At 45.1% G+C, this 20,180-nt stretch overlaps 1 pseudogene; it reads right to left on the bottom strand.

The window, feature by feature from the left end:
- Positions 1-718: 718 nt before the first annotated feature.
- The window catches only part of LOC142575878 (uncharacterized), a 142,189-nt pseudogene continuing 122,727 nt past the window's right edge, over positions 719-20,180 (bottom strand).

Here is a 20,180-nt window from a genome sequence, read left to right as displayed (position 1 = left end):
ATTGAGAATACGAATTTCCGCTCGTTAAAAAAATACTAGGCAGAAAAAATTCCTGAGTAAAAATGCCGCTTACTCTGCGCGTCGGGCGCGTCGCATGGCAGCAATTTACGCATACAAAATTGAGCGCACGCATCTTAACGCTGTCGACGAAGGAAAAATAAGTTGCGGGACGAGTACCCAAGCCTAACGTTGAAGATCGATTACGAGAAGATCAGAATAGGAAGAAAAGAACCTGTGAGCATTTGATTGAAACTGTTGCGAAAGACTATGCACTTTTCATATGTAAATATATAATATACGTATATGTGTCTATGTCTGCGTTACTGCATAATACGGTAGGCCAATGGCCGCTTACGAAGTTATCGCTGGAAATGTTTTTGTTTGTTCTTTTCTTTAAGTATGCGAGGCTCCACTTGCCCCGGAAACGTTTTTCCGAAGAACGCTTTAGTGAAATATCAGTGGACCCAATCCTAGTGTGAATTAGCTTCCATATAAGTATATTAGCCGAGCACTCGAGCCAAGTTACGTTTCTGACTTGGCATGTACCTCATGACGTACTATTGCCAACATCACGTTGTTGCCTTTAAATTGGTTAGGCCCTCGCAGCTGCTGTTACGAGAGTGCCAGTGGGAAAGAAATTAGAGTAGAGGCCTCATTTAATTATGTCCATTACCATCGCCAACTAAATGGTGCTCATGGAATACACTCAGCAACACACTTCAATTACAATATACTATATTTGAAAGCCATTTAAGAATGCTACATACACACAAATAAATTGAAAAAGTCCAAAAGTCTGGGCCAAGGACACAGGCAGTGGCTCAGGATTGTTCATCTCGTTTAGCTCCCCTTCGGTGATGCCACCCGTGTTGTTTGAGCCAGAGGTGGGCGTGTTGGTGCGCAGGGCCCCCCGGGAGGGCTTGCTCTTTTTGGACGAGGGCAGCCGGGCGGCCAGGCCCCGGATGGTCTTGGGTGACGAGCTGCCCTTGTTGTTCTCCTTGACCGAGTTGGAGCTGCTGAAGAGGCGCGAGCTGCGCCGCACGCTGCTCAGGCCACCGGGTGGAAAGCTGGTTGGAACAGGCGGCGTCTGCAGCAAGTTGTTGTTACTCGACTGGCTGAATATTTGTATCTTTGGCGTGTTCAGTCCCTGAGGCTTCCTTGCAAGGTTCTTTTTGACTGGAGGGCAGGCTTACTTGGAGATGGTGTCCCAAATGCCCTGTGAAGTGGGTGTGACATAGGCGAGCATGCCACTAATGGCTGTTGGGGGCACGGTGCCAGGCGTGGAGTTTGACAAAGGTAGCACACCAAACGATGCTGACAGTGGACTCAGGGCCCCAGGTCCTCCCGCGAAAATGCTGCGTGCTCCCTTGACAGCCGAAAGTGGTTGCATCTGCTTGCTACTTTTGCTGCCCAGGCAGAGGCTAGTGATGCTCTCGGGAGCCAGCAGCTCCGGGGTGCTGGTCATAATGCCAAGAGGGGTAGTGTCTGGGCAGGACTGCTGGGGCGTACTTGTCGTCACCGTTGACCGCATGACCAGCAGTGGTGCCTGTGATGGTGGCGTTGAACCTGCTGACAGCGGCAGCACAGACACCTTGCCCGCAACTTGTCCGCCAGGACCTCCACCCTGGCCACCCAACACCTTTATGTCATCCGTAATGCTGTCAATGGTGGTTTTATTAACAAAGTTGACAAGAGGATTGCTTCCTTGACATAAACTGAAGTTTTCAAGAGATGAGACATTAAATATATCTGTAGGATTTGGCGATTCTTCTAGGTTTATGAGAGACTCATATGAGGACCAGAGGAATGGGTTGAGCTTCAGGCTTTTCTTGAAGGCTTCTGTTGCACGGCTGACGCGCTCTGTTTTCGAACACAGTTGTCCAAGCAGAGCTAGGGCAAAGGACGCAGAATCCCCGAATGTTGTGACCGTCTCATCCAGGCCTCCCTTGGCTGAGCAGCGCGATGCCAAGCCGACATCAGCATCGAGGGCCGACTCTGCCTCGGCAAACTTGCGTAGGTCGACGCAGCAGCCGTCTGCTCTGGGCTGGGCGAACCTGGTAGCAGAAGAGAAAAGTTGCGGTTGTATGTGACTGAGTCACGAAGAGAATCAGTCTCCCTATCTGCACCCGTTATCTCTGGCCGACACAGGAAATCGAGAATGGAAAAGTGAACACAGGAAAAGTGAATCTACGAAAGAAGGTTTTTTGAAGGAAGAAGTTTTGCCCTAGGAATAGTGAGGGTGATGAAGTAACATTAGATAACGTCATTCAATAGACGATGGCTCTTGTAATAGACAAGAGCAGCATATTTGAATCGCTGTCAGTGCGTGTACCCCTCTAATTACTTCGAACAAGCTCGTGTCAGAACGTGAGCGGTGAATTAACACGCTATAACTAATACTTTTAGCGTGCTGTTGCGCATATTAAGAGGAAGGCAATTAGGAGCTGCTGTGCGTTGGTGACATGGCAAATCAGTTCTTCGGAGGACCTTAAGGTGGAGAAAGGTTTTTGAGAGGGAAAAATGTCATCCACCAGACTGTAGAACCAAGTTACCAGGGTCCACGCTCTTCGGCTTGCCGATTAGTTCGCCCTCGTGCACCGATTTGATGGCCTTCTAGTTAGCTAATATGGTAGAGCGACCGCCACGGAAAAGAGTTGGTCTCTGTGTCGATCCTCGGACCAGGACGAACTTTTCTTCGATTTAGAAAATTTCTTTCTCAGAAGCTCATGTTGATTTCTTTTGCATAGCTTCGTGCTACAGTGCGGAGGAATTTGCCTTTCCTACTCAGCATTGTGGACAGACAGCGACTCGTAATTTTCACAAGATGGTAACATCTCCTTAGGGACATCGTTGTGTACCTATGCTGAAGCGACTGGGCTCGCGCAAAACTATTAGCCCCGAGGACGAACTAGAGGGGCGCTGTGAGCGCCGCTCGCGTGACGTCAGGGCACACACTCGCGGCTGTCGTCTGCTGAAGGTTGGGGCGGTGTCCGGGCACCTTCCGCAGCGGTTTCGTTTGTTCGCTCTCGTTCCCTCTGCTTGTATACTTATGACGGTCGTTTCCAATATATCATTAAGACATCTTCGTTCGCGAAAATTTATTCAAAGAGCTTATTTCTTAAGCGACAATAGAGTTCTCAAAGGCAACGTACAGCGCCTCCCGAAGGAGCGCACGCCAGCCCATTGCGGGTTTTTCATGTGCAGATGGATAACTGCAAGAACATAGCATATAATATAATGATGCCACACTATAATATAACATAATATAATATAATATAATATAATGATACCATACCGGCCGCGGTTCGAGAAGTATGTCGCACACGCTGCCTATATATGAATTTTACAAGAGGGACGTTGATTTTAAACTGCTAAAACAGGTTTCCTGACGACGAATAGTTCATGGCATAATATCAAATTTTTGCATTCCTTCCCAGAAACGCTCAGTAGTAACACGAGCTCTTAACACTGCAGTTTAGATTGTACCAGAAGTACTTGCTTCTTTAACTGCTTCTCAAAATTAGGCGGTTCCTCATGCGTTTATCATAAGTGGCGGTAATTTGAAGTAAAGCTAATTGAGGCTTGCAGCTCACTGCACAATACCAAAAGGAATGCGCCAATATATATTCCATTTTCCTTGCTACACGTTCAACTCACTTGAGCAATTTACTAGTGTTTGTTGCTCGAGTAATATGCATGATGAATCTGTTTGGCAACCTGGTAGAGGCTGCTCGGCTCAAATTTTTTTGTGATATATGCCTTATGGGCCGCATGGCTGCAGCCAGAAAGAAGCCCAAGCGTCATTCATTAGTAGAATTGTATTGTGGATATCAAAATTCACTGCTGGAGGGCAAAAAATCAAGTGAAATATGTAAGACTTGTAGTGTCTTCGTGATGAAGGTTCGCGAGGTTCTCCTTCATGTAGTGACAAAGCGAATGGTTCTCTGTTTGAATAATTAAACAATGCTGGATCGAGAAATGGTATTGCTGAAGGTGCTTGAGCTTTCCTTTTCGAGGAACCTTAAGCTGAGCTGTAGTACCTCGAGTATACTTTAGGCATTGCAATTAGCGCTGTAAAAAACTTTTCATTGTATGAATTCGAAGTTGTAGAGAACTGATGGGTTTCGCGAACAATGCGTGTCTCACCATACCGATAGTCGACTGCTACCGTTGCGTGAGGGGTGTGCCACATTTTCGATAAAGCCTACTGAGGGCCACCACGAGAAATTACACCGCTTGCAATTGATTGGCTCTCGAGCTTAACCGCAAAGGTTTTCTTTCAGCTCATTGCTACCACGGAATTTATCAATTCACTATATATGTAAGTACTCTATATATGATGCACCGTCGTGTTAGCAGCCATGAGATATTCGTTTTATGGGGGCCTGTTCCAGAAAAAGGCGAAAGTAGCAGCGAACTTTTTCACACGAAATGCGAGCCTAACTGGGTGTGATGGCGCATTCGCTCGCCTCGCGCACGCCGTCGTTTGGTTTGTTCTGCCGAAGAGCAGGCTGCGTTGCAGGAACGGTAGCGGGAGCGGCCGACCGGTCGTAGCGCGTCCGGCCGAATAGGCGGCGTTCGGTGAACGCCGCCGGGAACTCACTCGAGAAAGGGCTCCTCCTCGACGTGCCGACCTCGCCGAGACAAAGCGCGATGCCGAAGCGTTACGACTACGAAGAGCCGCGCATCCCGAGCTTCGCTTGGACCTCTCTTCACAGTAGTGAAAGGGCGGTCGATTTTTTTAGGCAGCCTCGCTGGTTTTATTTCCTTTTCAATATATCTGCAAAATAGTTGTATGCCTATTTTGTTCGCCTATTTGAAGTTGTATGGGACTGAATGAAAACCTGCCTGACCCCAATCGGAAGTTTGCTTCTTAATGTTGGTAGATGTACACATTCTCTTCCTTCTGTACATTATATTTTCACCCAGGGATTGGACGCTTATACACCAGCCTACAGCGGTCTCCACAGGTCAATATCTTGTGTTGAATTTGGGGAAGCATCCGGAGCCTCTATTCTGACGGAATAGCACACTCCGACTTACGCTGCTCATCCTGACGCGTTCGGAGTACACATAAATACCCGGACTCAGTTCACAGTGTCTCTTTCCACAGCAGTCGTACAAAATGAAATGTTATTTAATATGGCAACAGAAAGTCTTCCGTGTTTATGTTGCAAAGAAGTTAGTCTTACCTCGCGTGTAGCCTCCAAAGGCAGCTGCTTCGAGTTGCCACGCCGCTCGTGTCACTGTTGCCCTCAGCCTTGACGGAGTTCGGCATCCTCAACACACACGGCAGCGTGTCACACAGGTGGATGTGCGGGTTCCAGCCCAAGACGCCGACGCTGTGCTTGGGAGAGGCCACTCTGCCATGCTCGACAACCTCGCAAATCCTGCCCGCGCAGGCTTGCACGCCATGTGTAATCGCCTCCTCCGACCTGAATGGACGACACATGAAGATAATGAATACTCTTTTTGCAACGGACATTCGTCAAGCAAGGCTTCGCTGAACGCTGCAGCTATTTTGGTGAAAGTGTTCCTGCTTTAGTCCAATAAATAGTGTCTACTTAATCACAACACTGATGTCACAATCCTTTCGAGAAAGACGAAAAATAGATCCTAGAGTTCTCAGCTGCTGAGTTTTCGTTGCTCACCATACAAACATTTAAGAAATCACGAAGTGCAGAAATTAGTCATCGTTGTTCTTCAAGTGCAGCGGTCACATAGTAAGATCTGAATAAGAAAAGAAGATGTTGTGCTTTATAGATAGCTAAGAAATCTGTGCGAAAAATAACTATTTTCCATTCTGCTACGAGCTTCATGTTATGTTGCGACCGCAATGTGCTCAGGCAGCCACCATTATACTTCATGATTATTTTCTTCAATTCTCTTCATTCAAGCACGACTTTATTTAAGTCGATGAATAAAAGGCATAAACATACATAAAGGTACAATAAATGATACGTCCCTAGTGAACTGTGATCGTTACGTCGCACTCCACCTGCTTTTTTTTCGCTTCCTGGACACTTTCTTGTGCCACAGTATGCACGCCTTCAGTAATGTGTCCTAATTGGCATTCTTTCAAAAAAAAAGTTTTTATGCCTTGAAGGATCTGCTCCAGGCAATGGGGATATTCTAAAATATTCATTAAAATGACACAAGCCTCAAAGTCGGTCCATGGTATACAAATCAAAACACTTTCTTCGTTTACATGTATTTCAGTAGGACCTATTGAGATGAAACTGTACTAGAAGGAAACGGGTAATTTAAGCAGAGATAGAGCGCAGTCACCTCGAAAATAATGAAGCGAAAGAGCATCGAGAAACTAGACATCGTCGTAATATTCGAGAAGCAGATGACTCAACCAGTCGCAAAGCGTCAACGATAAAATGCACAACATTGTTAAGGTTAAAAAACAAGTAAACGTGGCAAAAGCCGCAACATGCGCATAAGTTGCGTACACATTCATGGAACACTATAACAATGAACGCAGAGTTTGATGCTTATTGTTAACCCCACCTGGATGCACTGGCGAAGGCTTAAATGGAAATGGCTTAAATGGAGAATATGGGACATTCGCTTAATCGGCGGTAGAATATGAACGCCACTGCGCAATATGGTAAATTCCAAATACAGCGCGAAAAACGCAAATACACACGAGTGAAGACACGAAAGGAGCCGACAAGTGCTTGTCCACGTATTTCGTGTCTTCTTCATGTGTATGTGTAATTTTGGCGCTTTATTTGCAATTTACAATGTTAGACTAACTAGCTCAACAGTTCTGCACAATGGTGGTTGTCAACGGAATTCCTTATTTAAAAAAAAACCACTGAGAAAATGTTGAATGTACTGCAGTAATGGGTAATTCAATCCAATCATGTAAATACTTTCTTATAGCCTAATGGGTTACAACATGTACAAACTCAGCCATCAATCGTGTTACCACGGCAAACCAGTTGTATAATGAGCTACATTGCTCCCTATTGCCTGCTACACTGAAGCTATTCCTTCATAGTAAAACTGCGTAAAAAATAAATAAAAAGCATTCTTTTTCTTCGTGAGACAAACAAGCCGTAACTGTGATTCGTCTTAAGTATAAAATAACACATTGAGCCTTTCCACTGAGTGTTCCCAACACAACAGCTGTATCATCACAAAACAACAAAATCAACTGTACCTATATATCTGCCGGTGCCCATTGCCCCTCGATGAGGCTACCGTCTGGTTTTTGGCTGGTTGCACGGTGCATAATGCTTGCTTGATGTTGCGTTCAGGCAAGGTGTCTTTCACGCGCTTCTCAGCGAGCAGGTCGAACTCGGCCCTCGGGAACTGTCTCCTAGGACGCCATACGCAGCTGCTGCCAGCCCGTTCGTTCCCCTTGGTCCACGGCTTGACCTCAAGGTCCCGGTGGTTTGGGAGGACGTCCTTCACGGTCAGGTTCCTGGACACGTAGAACTCGTCGTCCTCGGCCTCCTCTGGATGCGCGAGGAGCAAAATCGTCGAAGGCGTCTTGTGGGATGGCGACCCTTCCGAGGTGGTGGATGCGCAGCCAAGAAGGAGCCCTCGAACTTCGATGGATCTGGGTAAATCGATGAACATGGCTGGAACTGTGCTTATGCCGTTCTTTTCCGCGATGTTGCTAATTGGGTCCGCTGCGGTTAGCTACGTGTTCTAAAGCACGTGCAGGATGGTCAATGCCACGTGAGCCTCTTGCGGCAGCACGTGAGGGCATGGCATCTGTGTCATTTCTCTTCTTCTACTCCATTTTAAGCTTGCTTAAAGGGACACTAAAGGCAAATACTAAGTCGGCGTGGACTGTTTGAATACCATTTCAGAAACCTGGAAACGTTTGTTTAGTGCCAAGAAGAGACTTCGTTTACGAGGAAATTGTATCTGAAGGGTCCGAATACCTTTTTCGAAATTCACATCTCCCGCCACTCAACCGGGAGAGTTGTAACGTTGCATACGCCGTTGCCGCCCTTTGCTGCCGTCGGTGAGTAAAACGGCGCCCGACAGACGGCGGCACCGAGCCAAGACAGAGCGGGGGATTCGCAGCTGCAGCTGCTTTTTGGTCAAGTGGCGTAGACCGTTCGGGCATCCCGCGACATCACATCCAAGTTGAATTCTCGGATACTTGCAGTTCCTGGGAGTTTCGCGAGCCAGCAAAACCAGCGCAGCACTGCGTGTTCGGGAATGTACTGAAACGCGAAAGCGTGGGCGGCGCAGAGTCGAGGGAAAACGAAACCTTTCGACCGCCCACTGCGTTGTTAACGGCAATTTCAACGAGATCCTTTTTTTTTTAAGCATGAAATGGAACTGGACAAGTAGCGCATTATTTCATCTTTTAATACAAAACACGCATGTTTTTTGCAACTACCAGTTGAGTACTAGTGACAGAATTGAACTGAGAAGTGCTTTCGGCATTGGGCAAGTGCTTGAATGCCCTGGGGGAGTCTCTAATCATGTACTGTATTTACCTCGATTTCTCGATCATTAAAGCTCTGTTCGCTATAATATTCACGAATTAGAGATTCCCGAGCAGTAATCTATCACTTTATTTAGACTTTGTATTTTCCTTTAGTGCCCGTTAAGTGACGCCTTCCAATTTAATTAGGGGTCTTACGTTAAAAAACTTTGACGCTAAGTGAACGACGCGGCCTTGGCGTCACCTCCAGAAGTCCCACTCAGAAGCCCCCATTTATTTGCCGCGGTAATTAAATGTACCCAGCCTTGGTTCCTGAACATATTACGTATAGTTGCCGCGGTATTTCGTCGCTGTTTTCAATAAAGTGACATTTGTCAAATCAGAGACCTAGTTAACAATCGATTTGCAGTTATGGTGGTGGTATATGATAGGTATCCAACCTCACATGCGATAACCTCGCATTTCGGTCTCTCATATTGCATTTCTTTCTTCCATTCAGTTAATGAAACCTAAAAACATGCTTTACATTTTGAAGGTCGCGCACTCAGCGATGTGAATGCCACACTTCCAGCTGCATAAATTTAGAAATAATTTTGCATATTTCTGTTTATGCTGTATTATTACATAATAACACATGGTGAGGCCACATCTTACACTACCTACAATAATTTCTTGCTTAATAAAAAGTGCGCTTCTTTACGCGATAAATCTGCTTCGCGGTTCCAACGCTTTTCCTAGTTTTCTTTCTCTCTGGCTTTCTTTTGTGATAATAATGACTAAGAACTGAGACTACGGAGAACTTGCGATTGGTATCGATTGTGGTAGGAGAAGAAACCGCTGTGATCGGCTTAGTTGTGGCAGCAGCTTTATAGGAAAACAAGTTCGGGATTTCTGGTCGCCCCGGATTGAAATATGCACCAATTTCAGATAATGGCGTTCGTTCATGACCTCGCTGAAGCAGAGCTTTTAGAAAGACTGAGGAACAAGAACGTGATTAATATCCAACGGATAAAAATGAGGGACAAAATCAAAGATATTCCCACCAAACATCTCGTACTAACATTCGGACCCATGGAGTGTTCTGCGCGAAAGCATTCAGGCAGGATACATAAAGACACGCGTTAGGCCATACGCCCCGAGCCCTCGCAAGGGCCTCAGGTGTCAGCTTTATGGCCACGGTTGACGCAGAAAGCTGCCGAGAAACTTGTTCGAGGAGTGGTGACCATGATCACGCTTCATACAATTGTGATGGCACACTACATTACATACACTGCGGCGGCGACCACAGAGCTTACTGCCGAATGGGCAAGAAAAAAAGAAATCATAACTCTAAACGTAAAAGAAAGCATCTTCAATAAAGCGCCAAGAGGTTCCATATTCGCCCTAGTGCAGGGTACGCTGACGCCGCGCGTAGTAGTGCTGCCCTAGCAGACTCCGGCTTCAGCCCGGCTAACAAAGAGTGTGGGGCCACGGTTGTGGCACCAGCCCCCTCAACTGGAGCAGCCAGCGCTGCTCTACCATCGAAGGAGGGTCCAGCAACCTCTGGGTTGGTGGCTTGAAGGGTCTCGTCTGTCGAGGAGAGCCCTTCCAGGCGAACGCACCGCTCGCATGAGCGGGATTCCAGCCCCACGTCTGAGGCGATGGCCACAACTCCCAGTCAAACGGCGCTGACATTACCTAAAGAGTGGCGATAGTCTCTCGAGCGCTCAAAAAAAAAAAAAAAAAAACAGGAACCCCGCATAACAGTGTCTGAATATAACTCTGCATGTTAGGTTAGCTTTCCTATAAAAGACATACAGCACTAACGTCTTCTGCAGCATGGACATGCATATGTTGCACTGGAAGGTTACGGGACTTCTACGCAAACTATAGCTGATGTCAAATAACTGTGTCCATTAAATTTAAAGGCGCTATGTGTACAGGAAACATTCCTAAAATATACATCGGAATACTGTTATTGGACAATATGCCATCTTTCGGAAACACCTCGGAGGTGCGCTGGCCTTGTCGGTTGGTGTGTCCATATATAAATTGTAGATAAAGTTGTTGCCCGCCAGCAATTACCACTCTGAACGCCTCCAGGCCGTGCCGGCGCACGCGGTGGACGACGTCGGTGCGGCCGAGGCCAACCGCGTGAGTCGGAACTGAACGTAAACAGAACGCGCGTTTCTGACAATGACCTCCCATCACGCCCCTGGGATGATGTGGGTGCTCTCGGTATTGATGATGCAGTGGCAAACCTAACCATTTATAAACCGGTTATAATTGCTGCCGGCTCACTATGTATTGCACAAACTACAAGCTCGGCTTGGAAAAGACTGATTCCCGAGTGGGATGGGGAATGTAAGGAAGCACAAATACGTGGCAAAATAAGTGATGTCTCCTGCGTGACTCTCCAACGCCAGAGAACCTCACAAGCTTTAAGCATATAAAATCATAAGGAACGCCAACATGACGTACTTGCTAGATAGAGTACTTAGCGAAAGTACATCTCAGGCACTATTTCATTCAGGCAAGAAACAAATGTATGGACGAGGGCAACGAAATTGGTCTGTCGGCCTTGGGCGCTATAACGTAAAGCTATCCCAGGCTGTTCTATACTCCATGGGCGCTGTAACGTAAACCTATTTCAAACTTTTCTATTCAAATTCTGCAATCAGCCCTCGGCGATTGCTCAAAAAGTTTTTGGACCACCCCCACTTCGCCTGTCTGTCACGCGATGTCACAGAAACTGCGATAGCTCCCCATGTGATATGACATGACCACACTGAATATGCATGATTGCAAAGACCAAAAGAAAATAGTTATTTTTGATTCGACCCCTTTTCGCCATTAGCCCTCGTATATTGCTGAAAAGGTTTCGGTTGGCGCCCATTTCATCTACCTGTCACACGTCAAAGGTATGTGCACGCGTAAAAGTTGCATTAATATGCCGAACAAAACTGAATTTTATTTCGAATACGGGCAGGCTGCCCCGTTCCGAAAGGAATAAAAGATGACAGCTGCCGATCGCTCAGGTACTGGCAACTCGCACCTGCCAGACAGCATGGGTTTATTTGCATACAATAAAGCTTTTTGCGTGGCCGTGTAATGTTTTCGAGCACATTCGGCACGTTCACGACCTCGTTCTACCAACTGTTATTTACTGCGGATTCGTTTTAGCGCCATCAGCGACCTTCCGTTGCATGCCGTCGCGATTTTCTACCAGCTGCAGCAAGCTAAGTAAGGGAAAGCGGACCAATCAGAGACGCCGGCACCACCCTCTTCATCCGATTATCGATTTTTAGTGCACTGGCACGTCCCATTGAATCCCTCTCCACTTGAGCGAGCTCCTCGCCTCTTGTCAGGCAATTAGATGACAGGGCACTCGTTGTAGGCGATGTTATTCGTTTATCAAACTAACAAAGGTGACCGCCAATGAACGAGGAGAGCGTTTCATTTGTCTTTTGAGACAACACTGAGGTTGACCGCCAGATGCTTACGTCGGCGGTTACGCAAATTTGACGTATGGAGATTGGAATAAAAACATATTAAAACACTTTTACGTTATATGGCCCCAATTCTGCATAGAGCCCTGCATGATTGGTCAAATAATTTTCGGGCCACCCCCGCCTCACCTGTTTCTCACGCGACGTCAACGAAACCCGCGTGCACGTGAAATGTGCACACTGATTATCCATGATTACACCATACAAACGAAAAATAATTATTTATCATTCGACCTCTTTTTGAGGCCTAATCCATTGCCATTGATCAAACGTTTTCGGGCTACGCCCACTTCGCATGTCTTTCACGCGACTTAACAAAACTGCAAAAACTCATAGTGTCAAAATGACGTGGACGCCTTAAAGACGCATTAATATGCCGAACAAAACTGAACTTTATTTCAGAGCAGCCGGAGGGTGGGGGGGTGGGGGGGGAGGGCAATCATTGCTTTGGCACTAGCTACTGGGAGCGGCCGCGGAGCATGCATTTATTTGCGTATAATAAACATTTTTCCGTGGCACTATAACGTTATCGAACCGCTTCAGCACGTATGCGACAACACTTTGCCAAGTCTTCTTTGCTGAGAATCCGTGCTGGCGGCATTTATTAAGGTTGCCTCCCACGCCGCTGTGTTTTTCGACCAGCCACCGCCAGCTAAGTAAGGGGAAGTGGATCAATCCCAAACGTCGACACTTGGCCGGTTATCTACTCTCACTGAGCTGGCTCGACCCCATCGAATCCTCTCCACTTGAGCGTGCTCCTCGCCTCTTGTCAGCCAATTCGATAAGGAAAGCTGCTCAATGTAGGGAATGCTATACGACTTGAACGCAACATAAGTCACGTTCTATAATATAGGAGCGCGTTTAATTGGACTATTCAAACAACGCCACGGGTTATCGCCCAGTGCTTTCGTCAGTGGTTACGTAAATCTGACCTCAGCAGATTGAAATAAAAACATATTGGAATACGTTTACGGTATAGGGCCCCTTGTCACCATTAGCCGTTGGTTGATGATCCAAGCAATAGTCTTGAAGGCCAGGCCAATGCCCTTGGAGAGCATTTCAAGCGTTTTTCTAGTTCAGTACATTACTCCGAAGCTTATCTGAAGCAAAAGAATATTCCAGGAAGTAAGGCATCTAAGCACCAGTGCTGTGGAAGTGAACCCTACGACCATACTTTTGGCGTAGCCGAGCTCGAAGCTGCTTTGAATACCCGTGAGAAGTCTGCTCCGGGGCCTGATATAGTTATGTACGTCATGATAAAACACCTTCACCCTGATACACATCACTCGAGTTACTGTGTTGTCCTTCTTCAACACTATCTAGGTAACAGGATATATTCCATTAGCGTGGAAAGCTGCTCTTGTAATCCTTATTTTGAAACAGGGTAAGAATCCATCTTCTATGGCAAGTTACTGACCTATGGCGCTGACAAGCTGCCTCTGTGAGCTAATTGAAAAGACTTTTCTATTAAACTTCCTCCTACACTTCCTCGAATCAGACAAATTACTTGACCCTCATAAATATGGGCTTAGAGAAGGCCGATGCGCAACTGACCACCTCGAGCGAGCTTAAGCATGCATTTGTAAAGCTTTTGTTCATAAACAATTGTTGCTGTCAGTGTTTCTTGATATAGAAAAGGCCCATAACCCCAATGACGACGTCCACGTATCAAAACACCTGTTGTACCGGTAAAACAACTGATTAATTACCCCTATTGACTTCATCATACCAGTTCCCAGCGGGTCTCATTGAGGAATTGCTTGTTTTATATTTCATTTGATATCCGTAACCTTGCAAGTGTGTAAAACCAAGAGAACTAAGCATAGTGCGTTAGCGACCAGTAATCACCATAGTTACTATAGTTCTAAAAATTAACTGTATTGTGTAATTGAATTGTTAATTGCTCCTTAATTGAGTGTAACTACTGATTAGGTTTCATATGTTAGGCTAGTATGAAACGTTTATATTGATAAATACCAAAAAAAACATTTTACCATGCGCAAAAATTTGAGGAAAAATAGCGTACGTAGCAGGCCTTAATGCTTGAATGCCATACCATAGAGCCATTCAGTCCGCTGTTTCTTCCAGTATCTGAGTGTCATCGTTCATTACACATCTGAGTACGAATGTGCCTACTACTCTACAGTCGAGTCTATGAATTTTACCATTATCGACGAACCCTTTCTCTTCAGTGCAACAACGGATGAATCTTCTGCCCCTGTGGTGCTGCTTCGCCAAGTACCATCCAAACAAAAGTGCCCAAGCAAACATAAAATACCGCAAGCGTAATAAAATCAAACTGGCTCTAAATATAGAGGGAGACCTAGAGTATTTGCCACTAGAGTGCAATTGGTCCAGGAGTTATCGCTGCGCTGCAATCAGCATTTAAAAAATTTCCGCATGCACTTCAAACGAGTCTACAAAAGTGTCCCAGGGAAAAAACCCATCCAGAGAAATTAGACTAGACGCCAGAGATAGCGTGAGAACATTGTCAGAATCAAGTGCCTAAAGTGCAATTTGCCAAAAATTCCTCAGCAATCAAGTTTTTAAAAAATGTGTCCCATTGAGTTACGCATACCACTTAGCCCCAGGGCTGTTTTGCCGCAGTAGTCGATGTCCTGGATTCCTGGAGATGCGATGTAGCCTTGCCGACAATGGCAAGTCGCCCACGTCACTGCAGCCGTTCTTGAAAGTATTGCTGGCCTTGTGACAGCGCCGTGCCAACTAGCCCGGCGTAAAAATGTTAGTCCTCCCGCCTTTTTTCGTAAGTCGGCATGGAGGTGCATCTGGGATCTTGATGTCAAGCAGGATGTTGGCTGCAGGTGTACCTAGCCTTTCTGGAATTGTCTGCGATTGCTTCGTGCAAGCGCCATTTTCCAGCAGAGTTTAAGAGAATTAAAATCCTTCAGTACGTCGTTCAGTGCCTCGTGATTCAAAGCGAAACAAAATGCAAGTGGTGAGCCATCGCGAGCTCGATGCCGTCATCGCCCTCCCACCCCCACGACACAACGTCCCGAAGTGAGTCAGGTAAACGTTTTGCATGTTAGTTGCACTTGCATTTCCGCTCGCAAGTGCTGCAGGTCAGAGACCGTTGTAATGTCCATAAGGTTTATGTGAAACATTTTCCTCATTTTTGTACGAATAATTCATATGTCTTAGGACCAGTTTTCTTGTTTGAAATACTGTATCCTAGTTTTTAAATGACGGCGCTGCTATTATGCTGCCGTCATATACGTATGCTTCTGGAGCGGCAGCCAACCAGCAACAATGCTCATATCAGAGCATTCTACACCTCTTCCCCGCGTTCCAATATTACTAAACAAAGATTGCCAGTAGATGGAACCCTGTTGAAGGCCTTTCCTTTGTTTCCCTCTCGTGAGTGTGTTGCAGCGGCTTTCCTTTCGGACCTTATAATTATTTTACTCCATCCTGAATAGATATTTATTTGACTTCTCTCTTCCAACAGCGTAGGGTAACAAGCTCGGCTCTTCAGTGGTTAACATAACTGCCTGGCTTTTATCTTTCCATCTCTATCTGAAATAATTTTGTAACACCTGGGAACGTTTGGGTTTAGGTATTGTCATGGTCTCCAACGATGTCAATAGTGGCGAAATGCTCTGACAGTTGAACTGTCCCAGTCGTAGCCTCCATTTGGGTAAATACAGATGCCATATAATGCAATATGTGAAGAACCTGGTTTTTGGCTTTCTCCAAAACGGAAGGGCAAAGTAGAAGCTGCGTTTCACTGCCGGCCATCCACGATATTTTTAATTTATGCAAATTACCTGCAGCGCCTAATGAAAGACATTATTGCAGGGAGGGGTACAACGAATATTAACTCTCCAGAAGCCGTGTTGATGCATGCATAAACCGAAAACAATGATGAACAATACGAAATGCGGTCTAATCTTCAAAGTGAAGCTAATGAAGTAAAAAAAGAAGCAAAGTTTACGACAGGTTCAACAAGAATGAGTGGAACGCCTGCTCAGACACTAATTTTTCAGTACCTTTGGGCCGCTTGTTCCACTCCACCAGTGTGTGGGGAGAAGGAGTCCTGAAATGCACCCGTGCGGCTTATGACTTGCGTTATTTTCAATGCGTGGTCGTGACACTCGGATATACAAAAATCTTCGATACAAAACTCGTGCGCGCTCGAAGTTAGAATAAGCCGCTGCAATCTAGAACCGTCATCCCACAAATTAAATTAGGTCTCTAGAAATATTTCAGATTAACGCTGCGCGTTTCATTCTTTCTAATTACTATTGCGCAACAAGTGTAACAGCAATGAAACAAGCTATATTACTGGCATTTCTGTCACTACGTCGTAAGCGATTCCGCCTTTGCCTCTTTCATAAGGTCTGGCATCATTCGTCCCTACGTACCGAGCTTATCACGCAACCCGCTTATTGCTCATCACGGATTCACCATAAACACAAAGTTAAAGGCATTTTTTGTAACACAAACGCATTTTTTTTTCCTTCATACCGCACACGTCAAAGGATTGGAACCACCTACCTGACGATATTGTTTCCATTTCTGAATATTCTGCATTTTCCCATTCTTTATCTGCGCACCAGCATTGTGATAAGCCTGCTTAATCATGTCGTGTATCTCTCCTCCTCACTCCTTTCTTTTTCTTTCTACATGTGCCGCCATCTCTGCAACTTGATTTGCTTTTTCGCGTTCTTTTTCTTTCTCCTGTTTTTTTTTCTACCTTTCCCAAATTTTTCTTACGCTCACATTTGCCACTAGTATTGCATAACATGGTGTGTTTATTTCTGTTCAGTTTAGTTATATTTATTTTAGTACCATCCTGTTATATTTTATTTCAGATTTACAATTTGTCGCTAATACTGTATAACGCTGCGCGTTTCATTCTCTTTTTTCTTTGTTTATATGTTGTCACGCACACCCCTCTGCAATGCCTCGGCGATTGAGGGTATAGAAAATAAATAAATAAATAAATAGATAAATAAATAAATAAATAAAACATAAATGAATATTGTGTGCGGATCTAAAAATATTGCGTCCTAATTATCTTACACGTATTAAAGTAAATGCGGTAAAGAAACTCTAGACTTATATTTAACCTGCTTTGTGAAAAAAACTAACCAACTTATGCTTCGCTTCGTAGCTGTAAGACTGTTGCCGAATGCGTAGTTATTTGTTGCAACACGTACGGCTCGGCGTTGTACATGCTCTAGAGAAAGATGATGTACTTGAACGCGGATCCCATACCGCACAAGCGTACTCAACGATTCGTCTAAAATTTTTCAAGTATAAGACTTTCTTAACCTTAGTTAGCTGTTTGAGTGAAATTCTGGCAAGAAATAGATAACAAGGTATTTGTAATCGCATACTTTCTTTGCAGGAGCGCTTTAAGTGACATTAGTGGGCATAACAAGAAAACCCTTTTCCATTTCCATTTTTTCGCACCAGCGCTGTGTAAGGTCCAAGTAATGTTAGAGGAGAGAACAGATACATTGTTAACGTTGCTATAGACGACAAAGTCACCTGCGTACAATCGGACTGCGCTTTGAATTTCGTGTGCTATGTCATTGACATAAACTGAGAATAATACATGTCCTAAAACTGGCTGGGGTATCGCAGATGATGCACTGACGCCATAAGACAAAACACCATTTACTAGTATACGTTGAGTTCGCCCCAATAGGTAGTCATGGACCCAACATGCTCTTGAGGAGTGTATTCCAAGAAAGGCTAAGTTGTGTAGTAAGAGTGTGTTTGCGACCAAGTCGATAGCTTTCCTGAAATAATCGAATATGCCGCAAATACGGCTGAGTGAATATGCTCAACGAGGTCAAAAGAAAAAAAAAACAGGTCATTGCTGAATTCAACTAAGCAGTTGTGTCACGCAGGATATGTCGGCTTTGAAGTCGTGTTGGACGTTCTCAAAGTAAACTTTAGAAGGCACAAAATCATTTATAAGCTTTATCAATTTAGTTTTAAAGACATCGACGTGTCATCGTTATCGTCGTAGTAGCTTGTATTTAAAAACTGAGGCAAATATGATGTGACTTCATGTGTTAATGACGCATATCCTCCTTTACCATAAAAATGAGCAACTTCACCACAGATGACCTTCAACATGTACGGACACCTTTTTGTCCTGAGCTTTCAGCGCGTGACTGTTACCAGTTGTCAACTAAATTAATTTAGAATATATTGCTAAACCTGGAGACATTTAAGTATGGTGGTACATATGATGCTCCCAGCGCATTCCTGAAACGCTAGGCGTAGTCCACATTTCCAAGTAATTGTTTTTAATTTTGTGTTTCAGACATCTGTCTGTTCTGGTGCAGTTTCTCGCAATCGAACAATTAGCAAGGTAAATTGTTTTAAAGAATTGTGATGCTCAGCTACTGACCAAATGCATTACTGTATACATTTTGAATCGATTGAATATCGGTTGAAAATTGAACCGACTTCGGCTTTATCATAGTATCAATACACTTTTCGGCGTTGTTTTTCTACAGTTACATGGCTAGCCGAAATTCTACATGAAATATTCGTTGTGCCAGATCAAAAAGGGTAACTCGGGATTATGTTTTTAGGCCTCCAGAAATCATTCAATTGAGCTCATCACCAATACCTGACACGAAGTAATATGTTCGCTGGCTTGCGCTACATGGAGCTATAAGGAGGCAGACAGCAGCGCGTGTTGGTAGCGTCGTTGTTAGTGTGGCCGGACAGGGTAAACATACTTGAATATCTATAACCCAATAGAGAAAGTGGAAGTTTTGGTATTATTTATTTTTTTTAAATGTACACAGCCACTTTCGTATACGCTTAACAGGGTGAAGGCGAAAGCTGTCCCGCTCACGACGCATTCATTACATTACCTTAAATTATAATATAATGCGTTGTCACTTCTAACCATTTGCTTTGTCCCACGAAAGGTCGCGAGTTCGACGCCAACCAAAGGTCGCGGGTTGAAGTTCCTCCATTAACTATACCTCAACACCAAAGAGAGTGTATTCGGCTCCCGTCCTCCACGACGTGATGTGCAATCAAACTTAGAGATGTGGCCGGTTCGCCTGTATCTCCGTTTTGGGTCGTGGGTTCAAGTGCCTTAATCAACATTGCCTTAATTAACACCGAAGTCGCGGGTTCGGCACCCGCCAGACGTCATGGGCTCGACTACCGTCCTTAACGGTGTGAATTGGAATCCAACTTGATGATACGGCCAGTTCGCCCATATTTTTTAGTGGATTCGACTCCTACTAGAGGTCGTAGGTTCTAGTGGCTTAATTAACTCTATCTTACTGGGTCTTAATTTGACCTTAATTTGCACTAACTAGCACCGCAGGTCATGTTGACGCTTACTTGTCCGGCTTTGCGCTTTCTTATAATGAAATTGATAGCCTAATTCACCTTAATTAACATCAAATGTCTTGGATTCAACTCCTACAAAGGCCGTGAGTTGGAGTGCTTGAATTACCTCTCTTTTACGGCGTTTTGATTTGAACTTTATTAACTATGCCCTAATTAACACTGCAGGTTGTGCTGACGCTTCTTTTACGGCTAGTCTTCGCACATTCTTATATAGAAACTGAAGGCCTAATTCGCCCTAATTAACACCAAAGTTCGTGGGTCCTTATTAAATTAGTCTTAATTACCACCACAAGTCGTTAGTTCGACTGCCTATTAATTTTGGTGCCACAACGACAGACCGCCTAACGCCGGACATTAGATTTTTTTCCCCATGAGCCGGATAAAGCCTTCGCCTTATTGAATATCCAAATAACGTTCCAGCGGCTCATACGTTTTAAAACGTGTCCGTACTTCTGATTGCGATCATTCACTGTGAGTCGGCAGAGCAAAAATACCGAGCGATGCCCATCAGTATAGCCCGGCTATCGTTGCCGGTTCCAGCTATTGTTTCGCATAGAAGTGACTAATCTTAAGACGGTGTCACTGCCCTGAACCATAGCACAGAAGCTCGATGCTTGACTATTAACCCACGTAAGCCTGTTTAATTTTTTTGTTATTACGCTGGAGCAGAATTTTCAGAAAGACAACCACTGCAGAAATTAAGCGTGACGGAAACAGTCAAAGGTCATGCGAGCACGCGCAGGCGTCCAACAAAGACATCCAGTCCGACGGTGTTTCTTGCGCAGTGTACACACTACGCGCACATGCAGCAGATTTCCCCGAAAAGATAAACGGCCGAGTGCTTCACGGTGGTTCAGCGTACCCGTCGCTCCTTTTAGAGATGCCTTTGACCCCCCATATGAAATGTTCATGTC

Source organism: Dermacentor variabilis, chromosome 1 (assembly GCF_050947875.1).
Source record: "Dermacentor variabilis isolate Ectoservices chromosome 1, ASM5094787v1, whole genome shotgun sequence".
Taxonomy (NCBI): Eukaryota; Metazoa; Arthropoda; class Arachnida; order Ixodida; family Ixodidae; genus Dermacentor; species Dermacentor variabilis.
Note: the sequence above shows the minus strand (reverse complement) of the source record. Positions and strands in the feature narration are given on the sequence as shown.